This window comes from Pseudorca crassidens, chromosome 18 (genome assembly GCF_039906515.1).
Source record: "Pseudorca crassidens isolate mPseCra1 chromosome 18, mPseCra1.hap1, whole genome shotgun sequence".
Classification (NCBI taxonomy): Eukaryota; Metazoa; Chordata; class Mammalia; order Artiodactyla; family Delphinidae; genus Pseudorca; species Pseudorca crassidens.
Window position 1 is genome coordinate 64,515,375 of NC_090313.1, and position 13,123 is coordinate 64,528,497.

At 45.1% G+C, this 13,123-nt stretch overlaps 1 long non-coding RNA gene across 1 annotated transcript in view; it reads right to left on the minus strand.

Annotated features, from left to right (window-relative positions):
- LOC137211046 (uncharacterized) overlaps nt 1–12,284 on the minus strand; it is a 49,436-nt gene extending 37,152 nt beyond the window's left edge. The window contains exons 1-3 of the long non-coding RNA XR_010936874.1: nt 12,060–12,284; nt 6,938–7,063; nt 2,821–2,900 (exon numbers count right to left, since the gene is read on the minus strand). This is a non-coding gene — a long non-coding RNA (uncharacterized lncRNA). The remainder of the gene's footprint in view (nt 1–2,820; nt 2,901–6,937; nt 7,064–12,059) is intronic.
- Nucleotides 12,285–13,123: the final 839 nt, after the last annotated feature.

Sequence of the window (13,123 nt, forward strand, 5' to 3'; positions counted from 1 at the left end):
GAAGGAACGTGTGAGACGGGGAGGCTGACGGTCAGGGCTGGGCCGTGGCCCAGGAGAGCTTTCCTGGTGGCTGGGTGGGGTCTGAGGCCGTGACAGAGACTGCCCTGCTCCCTCGATGGACAGACAGATGGAAGGGTCACTCCTTCAGGCCTCAAGACCCTCCCCTCCCCTCCCCTCCACCACTTAGCTAACTTCACATGTGGATAGGGACCAGCTGCCAATCCACCTAAAGGGAACATCTGAAGATTGTTCTTAAAATAGAACTTTGCTTTGTCATTACATAAGTATGTAGTACTTTACAGGAAATGTAGAAAACCATATAGAAGAAAATGTAAAAGTCACTGGAAAGGAAAACGCTGTGGTGTAGACGCATCTAGGGCAGCATTGTAAGAAATTCAGCATAAGACCAGGGAAGCTTTTTTCCAGTCTAAATTCTAAAAGAATTGTTAATTGTGAAAATTCTCAAACATTCAGATACCTGCCACTCGGTTCCTCTTGTCTATATGCTTCCTGTATTAAGTTTTTAAACTTTTTAGTTGGAAATCATCCCAGTGTGTATTTCCTAAGGACAGGGACATTCTCTTATAACCTTAGTACAGTTGGCAAACCTCCTTAAGTTCACATTGAGAGAATACTTTAATCTACTGTCCATATTCCAATTGGGTTGGATCCAATCTGAGGTCGGGTATTGCCTTTTGTTGTCGAATCTCCTTGGTCCTCTTGAACCTAGAACATTTCCACAGACTCTATTTGTTTTCTATCATGTTGACATTTTTGAAGAATATGTTTGCTATGGACTGAATGTTTGTGTCCTCTCTAAATTCATGATGAAACCTTAGCCAAATGTGATGGTATTTTAGGAGGCAGGACATTTGCGAGGTAATTAGGATTAGACGAGGTCGTGAGGGTGGAGGCCCCACGAATGGGATCAGTGCCCCTATCAGAGACAAGAGAGACCCTGCTTCCTCTCTGCTCTCCATCACGTGAAGACACAGGGAGAGTCAGCAGTCTGCAACCTGGAAGACGCTCTCACCAGAACCCAGCTTTGCTGGCACCCTGACCTTGGACGTCCAGCTTCTAGAACGGTGAGGAATAAACCTTTGCTGTTTATACGCCACCAGTCTATGGCAAATTGTTACAGCAGCCCAAAAGGGCTAAGACAGCAGTCTCCACTTCGGGTTTGCCCCTGTTCCCTTGTGTTTGGATTAAGGTTGTGCCTTCTCAGCCAGACTTCTGCACAGGTGATGGCCATCCGTCCCTCGGTGGTGATGTTAATTTTGAACCCGTCAGAGTTTTCCCCAATTTTTCCACTGCATAATTACTATTTTTTTCTCCCTTCCAACCAATAATGCAGTTTGGAAGGCCCAGGGGAAAAGGGGAACCTGGTGTTTTTGTCTGGCTGCATTTTCCAGGGTGAGAAGGGAAAGAAGAGGAGATGACACAGAGGTGAACAGGGGTCCACTCACAAAGGGTCTTTCAAGTGATTTGAAGCTCACCTTCTCTTCTGCAGGAATGGGTCCAGGACCATTGCCCCCACTCTGGCCCGCATATAGTAGGTATGCTCCAGAGATGCAGGGGGCTGTGCGACCTAGAGCCATTGCAGGGAGTAAAGTGTCAGGCTGTGTCTGAGGAGGATGAGATGGGGGTTGGGTACATTAGCCAGAGGAGGCGCTTGTATTGGGAGCTGGTGGTTCATTCATTCACCCATCTAGTCATTCGGTGGACAGTTACTACACTCCTACTACGTGCTGGGCACCATTGGAGGTGCTGGGGATGCAGCAGTGAACGAGCTGTCCTGAGAGGAGAGGGAGGTGGGGAGTTGGTGATCATACATGGGTATCAGCATGTCAATACCATAGTCACCAGGCACCCATCCACCACCCCCTTGTCTCCTGACCCTATACCTTAGCCCACTCTACCCTCTGCCTGCTGTTTCCAAATATTACTGCTCTAAGATAAGTTGCTTAAGACTTCCCACGAGGGAGATCAGCTCGGTGCTTTGTGACCGCCTGGAGGGGTGGGATAGGGAGGGTGGGAGGGAGGGAGACGCAAGAGGGAAGAGATATGGGAACATATGTATATATATAACTGATTCATTTTGTTGTAAAGCAGAAACTAACAAACTAACACACCATTGTAAAGCAATTATACTCCAATAAAGATGTTAAAAAAAAAAGAAATTAAGGTTAAAAAAAGAAAGAAATTAAGGTTAAAAAAAAAAAGACGTCCCACAAGATTCCCTTTATTCACACATCATCTGTATAAAAGACAGACCACATGTCTCAGTAGGAGGTAAATGCTTTCACCCCAAGGAGCCCCAAGGGCTGGGATTTGTTTTAAGGATATTCCAAATGTTATGATATAGCCTGGGCCTTCTGTAATGTGGCCCAACCCCTCTGGACAGAAGGGCCCCACCAGGAGATGGTGGGGAAAGTCCAATTTGGCAAGGAGACAGGGTAGGATGGGGGTGCGGGAAACCACCCCAATCCAAATTCACTCACATCTCCCTGCACGTCCCCTAGCTCCGCTGCCATTACATGTTGGTTGTATCAGTGACTCCATTCACTCAAACATTTTCCAAACACAGATTATGTTGAAAATACATCCTGTGCACTACGAAAAGCTAAAGGTTCTTAAATAAGGAGTAGAAGTAGGGGCATCAACAGAGGTCAGGACACTATCCCCTCCCAGGTCTACCCTGGGGCCACCCTGAGCCAAGCACAGACCACCCACAGGGTTCACTCTGGGCTCTAACAAGTCATGTGATTTCAGAAGCCCAAATCCTTCAAAACTAGGACATTTCTCAGAGCTGTGACTCACCACTGCTGGCAATCTTAGAAATGCACCAATGACACGCCTTCTCCACACCCCCGGCATTGTTCTCGCTTGCTGACGAAGTTCTGGGAATCAAACATAATTTATTCATAATTTATTAGAAAAGCTGTGGCAGGACCGACACGGTGCCAATTAACCACCTCTGTGCGTGTCACCTGTGCCTGCAGGTGGCCTCAATCAGCCTGGATTCAGGGTGCTGGCTTTGACACGGTCGGCCTGCAGGTGTGGCCTTGTTAGCCATGATCAGACTGAAACACCCCTCATTTCACAGATGAGGGAACCACGCTCAGAGAGGTTAAGAAGCTTGCCCACTGATGCACAGCTGGGAAGACACAGGGCCTGGAGGGCAAGGTAATAATAGGTACCATTTATTGAGCAATTGCTAAGTGCCAGGTGTTAGGTTAGCACTTCACGTACATCTTCTTGTATTTAATCCCCACAACAATCCTGGGAGGTACTATTAACTCAGTTTTACAGATGGAGTCTTGGAGACTCAGAGAGGTTAAGATTCGCTCTAAAGCCAGAGCTAACAACTGGCAGAGCCCAGATTTGACTCAGATATATCGACAGAGCTGAAGCCCTTCTCACTTCTGCACACACATGTAGCTCTCTCGATTATAACACCATTCTCCAAGGTCCACGGAAAAAGGGTAAGCATGGACTTGACCATAGCAGCCTGGACTGAGACCCAGGAGGCCTGGAGACCCACCACGGCTTCACTGTGGACTTGCTATGGTCTGAGCAAGTTGACACTATGAGAAAGAGCTTCCCCTCTTTGGAAGAAATATCCATAACTTTTAAAATAGGGACTTCCCTAGCGGTCCAGTGGTTGGGACTCCACCCTTCCACTGCCGGGGGCGGGGGTTCGATCCCTGGTCCTCGGGGAACTAAGATCCCACATGCCTCGCAGCGAGGTCAAATAAATAGATTAATAAAATAAAATACACAACCAAAATCCAACCGATCAGGTAGGACAGCAAATTCTCCCGCCCAGGGAATGAGGTAGCCCTGTAGAGGCAGTAGGTTGGGAGCGGCGGTGGATGCTCTGTCCCTTTGCCCCTGGTGCCTGAGTGTGGGACAGTTCTGCAATTTTCTACCAGTTTGTTGCTTGGGAGAGGTCAGCTCCGGGGGTGAAGGGTGGGGTGCTGGCTGATCCTGACAGGACCTGGGGCAAACATCCTCACTTCATACGCAAAGTCCCTCCAGGAACCTGTCCGAAAGGGCACAGCTCCATTTTCAAGCACACTTTTAGAAAGGCCTCATTGCTGGTACCGCAGAGATTTGCAGACCAGGGGACCGCGGCATTCGGCAGTGCCGCCCGCCGGCTCTCCCAGGTGGAAGGACCTGAGCGCAGCGGATGCTGGCAGTGAGTGACGGGATACGCGTGGAAGTGATAACTAAGGAGAAGAGCACACGGCCGGAGGCTGCTGCTCGCCGTGATTTCCTCCACCGCCCCGCCGTCGCTCAGCGTGGGCCTGCCGGCGGGGGGCCACCCTGGCAGGCCGAGCTCGCTCTGGCAGCTTCTCTCAGCTGCTGATCCTCTGTTAGCTCACAGGCAGGGCGATTCAGCCAGTGCTTTCAGCTCCAGGGATTACAATGAGATACGGAGCTTTTATTCCCTAACGCTTTGCTTCTAGGATGTGTCACACTCAGAAGCTGGCTTGGTATCTGCAGGAGCCCCTTTACAGCAAGTCGGAGTCGATGTGATGGGAGACGGGTCAGTCTGAAATCAGAGGCAAATCCCCAGCGCCCTGCCAAGGTCTCCCACGTGTCACCTCATTTCGTCCCCCTTGGCTGCCCAGGAGGCACAGGGAGAACCGAGATTCAGACAGTTCATATGCTCAAAGCTGCTTAACTACTGAGTGGTAGAACTGGGATTTGAAATGAGGCTTCTGTGACTCATTTGAAACCTGGCCTCTGAGACTTGCAAGCCCAGCCTGTCCTTCTTACCACCGAGCAGGAGGAAAGGGGAAGAAACCGAGAAAGGAAGGGCTTCCCAGGGACAGTCAGGGGCTGCAAGGAGGTAGGCGCACCTTCTCCATCAATCCTGTGGGTTTGCAATCGTGTTTCACCAGGTAAGGAGCATCGTGCCCATTTCACAGATGAGGAGATGGAGGGCCAGAAGAGTTAAGAACGTGCCCAAGGTAACACGGCTAGATTAGAAGGCAGGGGTCGTAACATCTGTCAAGCCTGAGAGGCCTGCTCTCACTTGAGCAGAACTGGCTTTCATAGTTTTGATTGCGGTGAGAAAACAGGACGCGAAGCATCCGAGCTGAGCACGAGGGTGTCACACGCCCTTTCTCCCACAGAACGCAGTGCTGGGCAATTCCCAGCTATCCCCTGATGATCCTGCCTCCTGCTGCCTTTCCAGAAACAACTGTGGAAGACATGCGTGCACAGCCCGTAGCAGGTCTTCAATATACATTTAATGAATGATTCCGAGAACCACTGTTAGAATGTCTCTTCACGAGGATTCGTTCTTTCTACAATGTGCTTGCAAAACCTGTCGCCTTGGTGGCCCTACACACAGAAAATCAGGGGAACTGAAGCCCAGATTAAACAACAGCTTCCTCCCCATCACTGACTTGGCTTTTCACCAGGGGACATGAAACTAGGCCAGTTCCCTGGCCGGATGGGGTTTACCAGGTGTGCACCCTTTTGTCAAACAGAAAGGAGGCCCCCAGTCGTCGACAACTAGTTACTGAATGAATTACAGATGTTTTTTGTTGGTGTCCACACTTGTTGAGGTCGATGACCACAGGGGTGCCACGTAAGCTAAGCCACTAAAACCCCATCTAGAAAAACAACTGTCCCGTACCCAAGGACAAACCCGGTCTCAAAGGGCAGGAGGGGGTTATGGCCCAGCAGGGCTCCTAAGGGTCTTTCCTAACCTCACTTTTCTAGATGTAGAACAGGTGTGTCCCTGGTTATGCCGCAAAGCACTTGCTCTGGGCGAGTCTCATCATCGGTGGGGTGTCCGGGGGAGAGAAAGCCCCTCCCTGTGTCACTGGCAACATCACCGAACATGTCACCAGTCCCCACACACCTCTCTTCCTGTCTCAGCTCCAGATGCTCCACATCCTGCCCTCAGACAGCCCTCTGGAGTTTCAGGACTTGTAAGCTTCAGTAGCACAGGGAGCAGCACATAAATAACACTGAGAAGGTAGTGGAATTCTCTCCTCAGGGGTTGGTGTGGACTTCACATGTAGCCAGGGGCCAACACTTTCCTTCTGTGTCATGGAAGGGAAATAACAGGGGGAAGAGAAAGAAGGGCAAACTGTTCATATTCGTGTGGTGGAGTTGCCACAAATGTATAAATTTTCTTTAAAAGAACATGTGAATTGTTCCTATCATACCTACAACCCAAGATATCACATCTTCAAATCCACAGCAGCTTTTGTGGAAACCACCTGTATTTGTCTGTGTTACATCATAACACAAGCATTTGTACCTTGGGCCACTAACTGGGCTAAGAGCCACATGCTTTAGTTTCCTGTGAACTTTGAAGAAAACAAACAAACAAACAAAAAACAGTGTAGGGATACAGAGAGATTTAAAAAATTTTGAATATCGCAAATGGACTGCTTTCTTTAGTCACTAACTGCAAACAGTGGTAGAAACATCCATTTAAAAAAAACACTGATACCCTTATCGGTTATAACATCAGACCCAATGAGACAAACCGACACAGGGTACAGGTATTAGATCCATCTTATAAATGAGGCCATTCTTATTCCTTCAGGCTTTTACTTTATAAACTGGCAAGATGGATGAGAGGTAAAAAAGAATGATGTGCTGCTAATTCTGTCACACCTTAAAGAATGTTCCTTAGGACACAGGTGGCTCTGATGTGGGCAACGAGCTTTAGCCCCAGCCAGAAGGAGGAGACAGAATTCCCGCACAAGGTCCCAAATGCTGGACAATCGACTTCGTAAATTATGTTCAACGTCACACAGTGATAAGGAATGAAGTGTTAATTAAAACAACCATGAGGTATCAGCAAAGATGAAGAACAGTTTAGGAGTCCAGTGAGGGGGGGGGAACAGCTAGGCTACGTCGCCGGTGGTGCCACTTCTTTGGAGGGCAATTCGACACAACTTACCACAAGCAGAGGGGGCAGAGGGGTGTGTCCAGTACGATCTCATCAATGTAAATGATGTCCACATGTGTACCGACAGGCCTAGGAAAAGATGCAGCACACACAGCAAACCATGTTAATACCCGTCACCTGTGGAGAGAAGTAGCCAGGTATAGGGCCACAGGGGTCGGGCCAGAGGAAAGTGCTGGAGGAAGGTGTGAGAAGTATGTTCATTTCTACTCTTTACCCTAATACTGCTTTGCTTTTTCACCCATGAGCAGGTTTATGTTTATAATTTAAAACATTCAAGAAGCATCACTGGATTGAATTTTTAATTAAAAAGAGAGGAGTGAACCCTCCCTCCAGCAAATACATGTGTACACAAACGCACAATTAGAGAAAACTCATGAATTCCCAGAAAGTTGTTTTCTCCATTTCCACCAAGAAAATGTCATGAAGTCTCAATGCCAGTATTTTGGCAGAATTAAGCCTGTAGCTCTCTCCTCCCTGGAGTTATGAAACATGGCTCATTCATGTAAATTAATTTGAAATAAATGGATCTACTCCAAAAGAAAAAAAAAGTGTCATTGAAAAGGAAACGTAAATTATTTCCCCAAATTCCAGAGACAATAAGTAGCTTGCAGGGGTGCAGATAAGCAGAAATAAGTCCCCCAAGAGGAAAAACAAAAAGAGGGGCTATGATGTGATGGCGGAGAGGAAATATTTTTTCCTCTTTTGTAATATTCTCTTTAAAATTATGAAAGTAAAGTAACAGAAAAATTAGGTCATAGAGAAAAGAAAACCATTTGTCATTATAAACAACTGCAGGACTCTAGCCCGACAACTGGTGGTATTTTGGAGCTTTTCTTTCAAGTATATATGTATGTATGTATATGTACGTGTACACACACACACACACACACACACACATTTTTGATGGCTGTATTCATAGGGCACATTAAATTAACACTTCACATTTTTTTGGGGGGTGGGGGCCGTGCTGTGCAGCTTGTGGGATCTTAGTTCCCCTACCAAGGACTGAACAGGGGCCACGGCAGTGAAAGCGCTGAGCCCTAACCACTGGACTGCCCGGGAATTCCCTTTTTTTTTTTTTTTTTTCCGCATTTTGACACAAGAATTCTTTCTATAACTGTGTGGTCTTTGTAACCATCATTTTAACACTTCTATCAATATCACATTCTACAGAGCAGGATATATCATACTATACCCAACCTATACCTTATTGTTGGTTACTTACAATTTTTCACTATCTTGACTAATCCCAAGAAACATATCTTTCCATTAGAATAAATAATTTGATATGAGATTACGGAATTAAAAAGCATGAGCATTTTTTTTTGGTTTTTGAGGTAAAATTAATTTCCAAAGGACTTGTATCCATTTACAGTGTCACTAGCCAATATATGGAAGCGCCAGTTTCACCGCACCACAGCCAGCATTGGGTGTTAGGAAGACTAGATCATTTTAATTACTTTCATAGGCAAAGATGAAAGTTAATTGTTATTTTAGTTTACATTTTGGATTACCAGTGATATTACACATTCTTTCACTGATTGTTTTCTGGTTAATGTCCCCCTTTGTGAATTACTTTTTATGACCTTTGATAATGGATTTATTTCAATTCAAAGCAAAAATAAATATGCTTTGAGTGCCAAACCAACAAAAAAGCTGCAGTTTGAGAAAATAATAGTAAATCTGCTTTTTTATTCACAGAACTCACTGTGTGAATTTACCAATTCAAATATGCTATGATAGGTATACACTTATTGTCATGCTGTTAATCGTTTTGACTGTTTTGTAGTCCCTCTGCTCCTTCCTCTTCTCTCACTCTCTTCCTTTGTGGTTTGAAGACTTTCTTGAGTGGTCTGCTTATATTACTTTCTCTTTATCTTTTATGTATTTACTATAGGTTTTTGCTTTGTGGTTACCATGAGGCTTACATATAACAATTTGTATCTATAGCAGTCTATGTTAAATCGATAACCTAAGTTTGATTGCATTCTAAAGGTCAACATTTTTACTCTCCCCTGCAAGTTTTGTTTTAGATGTCACATTTTAGGTCTTTTTATTTTGTGCATCCCTTAAGTAATTATTCTAATCATAGTTATTTTTACCACTTTTGTTTTTTAACCTTCATACTAGCTCTATAGGGGATTAATCCACTACTTTTACTGTATACTACCTTTGCAGTGGGATTTATTGTTTCATATATTGTCAATTAATTTATGACAAAAGAACCAAGAATATACAACGGGGAAAGGACAGTCTCTTCAATAAATGGTGTTGGGAAAACTGGACAGCCACTTGCAAAAGAATGAAACTAGACCACTATCTTACATCATACACAAAAATTAATTCAAAATGGATAAAAGACTTGAATGTAAGACCTGAGACTGTATAACTCCTAGAAGAAAACTTAGGTGGAAGGCTCCTTGACATAGGTGTTGTCAATGATTTCTTCGATCTGACACCAAAAGTAAAAGCAACAAAAGCAAAAATCAGTGGGACTGCATCAAACTAAAAGCTTCCGCACAGCAAAGGAAACCATCAACAAAAGGAAAAGGTAACCTACAGAATGGGAGAAAATATTTGCAAATCATATATCTGAGAAGGGGTTAATATCCAAAATATATAAGGAACTCATACAACTCAATAGCAAAAAACAAACAATATGATTAAAAAGTGGGTAGATTTGAATAGTCATTTTTCAAAGAAGACATGCAGATGGCTAATAGGTACATGAAAAGATGTGCAACATCATTAATCATCAGGGAAATGAAAATCAAAACCACAATGAGATATCACCTCACACCTGTCAGAATGGGTATTATCAAAAAGACAAGAAATAACAAGTGTTAGCAAGGATGTGGAGAAAAGGAAACTCTCATACGCTGTTGGCTGGAATGTAAATTGGTGGAGCCAGTGTGGAAAGCAGTATGGAGTTTCCTCAAAAAATTAAAAATAGAATTCCCATACAATCCAACAATTCCACTTCCAGGTATTTACCCGAAGAAAACAAAAACACTCACTCAAAAAGATATATGCACCCCCATGTTCACTGTAGCATTATTTATAAAAGCCAAGATGTAGAAACAACCGAAGAGTCCATCGACGGATGAATGGATAAAGAAATTGTGGTATATAAAAACAGAATATCATTCAGCCATAAAAAAGAAGGAAACCTTGCCATTTGTGACAACATGGATGGATTTTTCAAGGCCATTAAGTGAAATAAGTCAGACAGAGAAAGACAAATACGATATGATCTATATATGGAATCTCCAACAACAATAAAAAAAAAACCCACAAGCTCACAGATTCACAGAACAGATTGGTGGTTGCCAGAAGTGGCAGGTGTAGGGGCAGAGGAGTGTGTAGAAATGAGAAATGGGTTCAGGGGGTCAAAAGGTAAAAAACAAACAAACAAAAATACGCTATGAAAGATCTATTCACTATTATGCTGAAAACATGCAAAATTCACAAAACTGAACCACATGCTCCCCCTGGCCCTTTCACATGGAAGCTCTTCTAAGAGAGGGTGGACCCCTCATTCACAACAGATGCTCAACAGAGTAGATCCATGATAATTATGGTGGTAAGGACCATTTTAGGCAATTTCTAAACTTTCCAAGTACTAAGAAAATGAATATGTTTCTTGCTGGGTAGAAAGTTTCCCTATTTGGTAGAAATCTGAAACAGGAAGAGATTGCGGGAGTGGGCTGGGCAGCCCCTTCTCTCCAGTGGGAATAAACAGTGATTTGTGTATGACAGTGATGGGATTGTTTGTCTCTCATTTGCTTCTGCATCAATAAGAGTAGTGATAATAGCCCCTGGCGTGTCCTCTCCTATAAGTTTAGTGATAATAAAGGGCATTAACTGATAAGAGGGAATTAACTGATAACAGTTACTGAATGACAATTCTTCACACACTTTCACTTTTCAATCCAATTGGTGTATCTCAGTGGTAAGCAACCAGGGGTAATTTTGCCTCTCAGGGGACAGCTGGCAATGTCTGGAGACAGTTTTGATTGTCATGACGTGGTTAGTAACCAGCAGACGGAGACAAGGGGATGCTGCTAAGTACCTTGCAAGGAACAGGGCAGCACCCCACGACAAAGCATTAGCCAGCCCAAAATGCCAGTAATTCTGAGTTTGACCCTTTTATAACTAACGTTCCCAGTTTCAGTGTTCAATTTTATACTACTTTTACTACAAATTTTACTACTTTACCTTAAACCTCTGGTTTGTGTCCTAATTCCACAGCGAGACTGTATCTGCAGACATCTAAGTTTTTCTTAACATTTAGCACTTCGACAGTACTTAGCATTACCTATTTTCACCTCAAAGCTCCAATCTGAGCACATTTTTGACTTGGTGAGTGTGGTTTTTAGTGATTGACTTGGTAAATTACACTGTTTATTCCTAAATCAGATGTGATGGGAACCCCAGCTCATCACTTGGTTTTGAATAACGTTAAAGGCTAAACATTAACCACCTCCATACCTGTTCCTCCAAAGGCAGGTGTTAACCACAGTTGTTGAATATTTCCAACAAATGTTCTGGGTGCTCAGGACACAAATCCTTTACTATCTGCAGCTCTTTATGTAGCCTCTGCTCCATTTGCCCTCCTAACTATCCCATCCTGCATGAATTCCATGGAGGTAACTGCGTATCTGTGTGCCAGAGTGACCCCACCACTTCCCTATGTGTCCTTCACTATTCGGTCCCTATGAAATGGAAAATGTACTTCCTCTGAGCTCTACCACACTTTTATAATGACCACGTCAAAGTCACCTGCTCAGAGACCCAACAGGGGATCCCTCCTCACTGCTCTGTGGTTACCAAGATGTTTCTAAGAGCCCAGCACAACTTGCTTTCACTCTGAAGTTCGTTGTTCCTTTACAACTATTCTTTCCACGAGAAAAAACATTTTCCTTAGACTCAGTGAAGATGAATATTTTCTTTCCCTCCGCACAATTAAGAAAAGCACTTTCATAATGTAGTTATTTTCTTTCCAGGAAGCACAAATCAGCACATTGTCATCTTCCCCTGAATGACTCCGAGAAACCACCTGCTAGGATTCTTTCTCCAACTTGAAAGGCTGCACAGGGCTGTCCCAACTCACCTTTTGAGCTGACGAAAGAGCCAGATCCAGAACCGGGCAGAACTGGGCCACTGTGGGTTCGGGATGGTCCAGGTCTACATCTTCCAGGTCTTCTCTTCGCTGGCGGGTCCCCCCCTCCCTGCCGCACGCTTCCTTTCTCTGTTTCTCGTCTCGGATTTCTCGCCTGCTGCAGGACAGCAACTCCTGGCTTTCCCTGGGAGGGACGGATTATCTCGCGTTCCCACTCCCACGTGTGGGGAAAGCGCATCCCCATCGCCAGCTTCGACAGCCTGCAGTACTACCCAGGGCCGGAAGGGGGCAGCAGCGCAACCCCGGGAAGCGTTTGAAAGGTGGGCTGTTAAAATTCAGGGCCGAAGTTATAATTTAGTGGAGTTGTGAATTAGTGCTGGAAACATTCCATCTCAGGGCCTTAACTTTAGTTGGTAGTGCAGGCGTATCTGGCAGCCTCTTCTCCTTTCTTGCTCTCTCTACGTGCTGGTGGATTGTGAGGAAGAGTCGACTGAACACCAACTGTTTAACTTAAAGAGGCTTAAGGTCCTTGAAGAGGGCTGAGGACCCGAGAGACACCTTAGTGCTCGAGGATTGAGATGTAGAAAAGAGATGAAACCTATACAGTGTCATTCCAGACTCTGGATCTGAGACAGAGTGAAGTTACAGGGAGACAGAATGGTGCCCAGTGTGATAGACTAACCGCCGTTTTTTTTAGATCTAAAACAGGCGACTTCGGGAGGCTGGGTAAGGTATGCTGTGACAGGTGGGCATCAAGGAGAAGCTCTCCACTGTTAGTTTATCAGAAGTGCCTGAGGCTCCTTATTAAAATGCAGGTTCCCGCCCCACCTCCGGAAGATTCTGAATCTGTTGGTCTGGGCTTGGGCCCAGGAATCTACATTGAAGACCCTGCTACGTCTCCATGGACCACATGTGGAGAAGCAGGGGAGTCCTAGGACATTAAAGCCCTCCTCCAACATTTTTTTCTTTTTTTGTGGCCGTGAAGCGCGGCATGCGGGATCTTAGTTCCCCCACCAGGGATCCAACCCGCGCCCCCTGCAGTGGAAGCCTGGAGT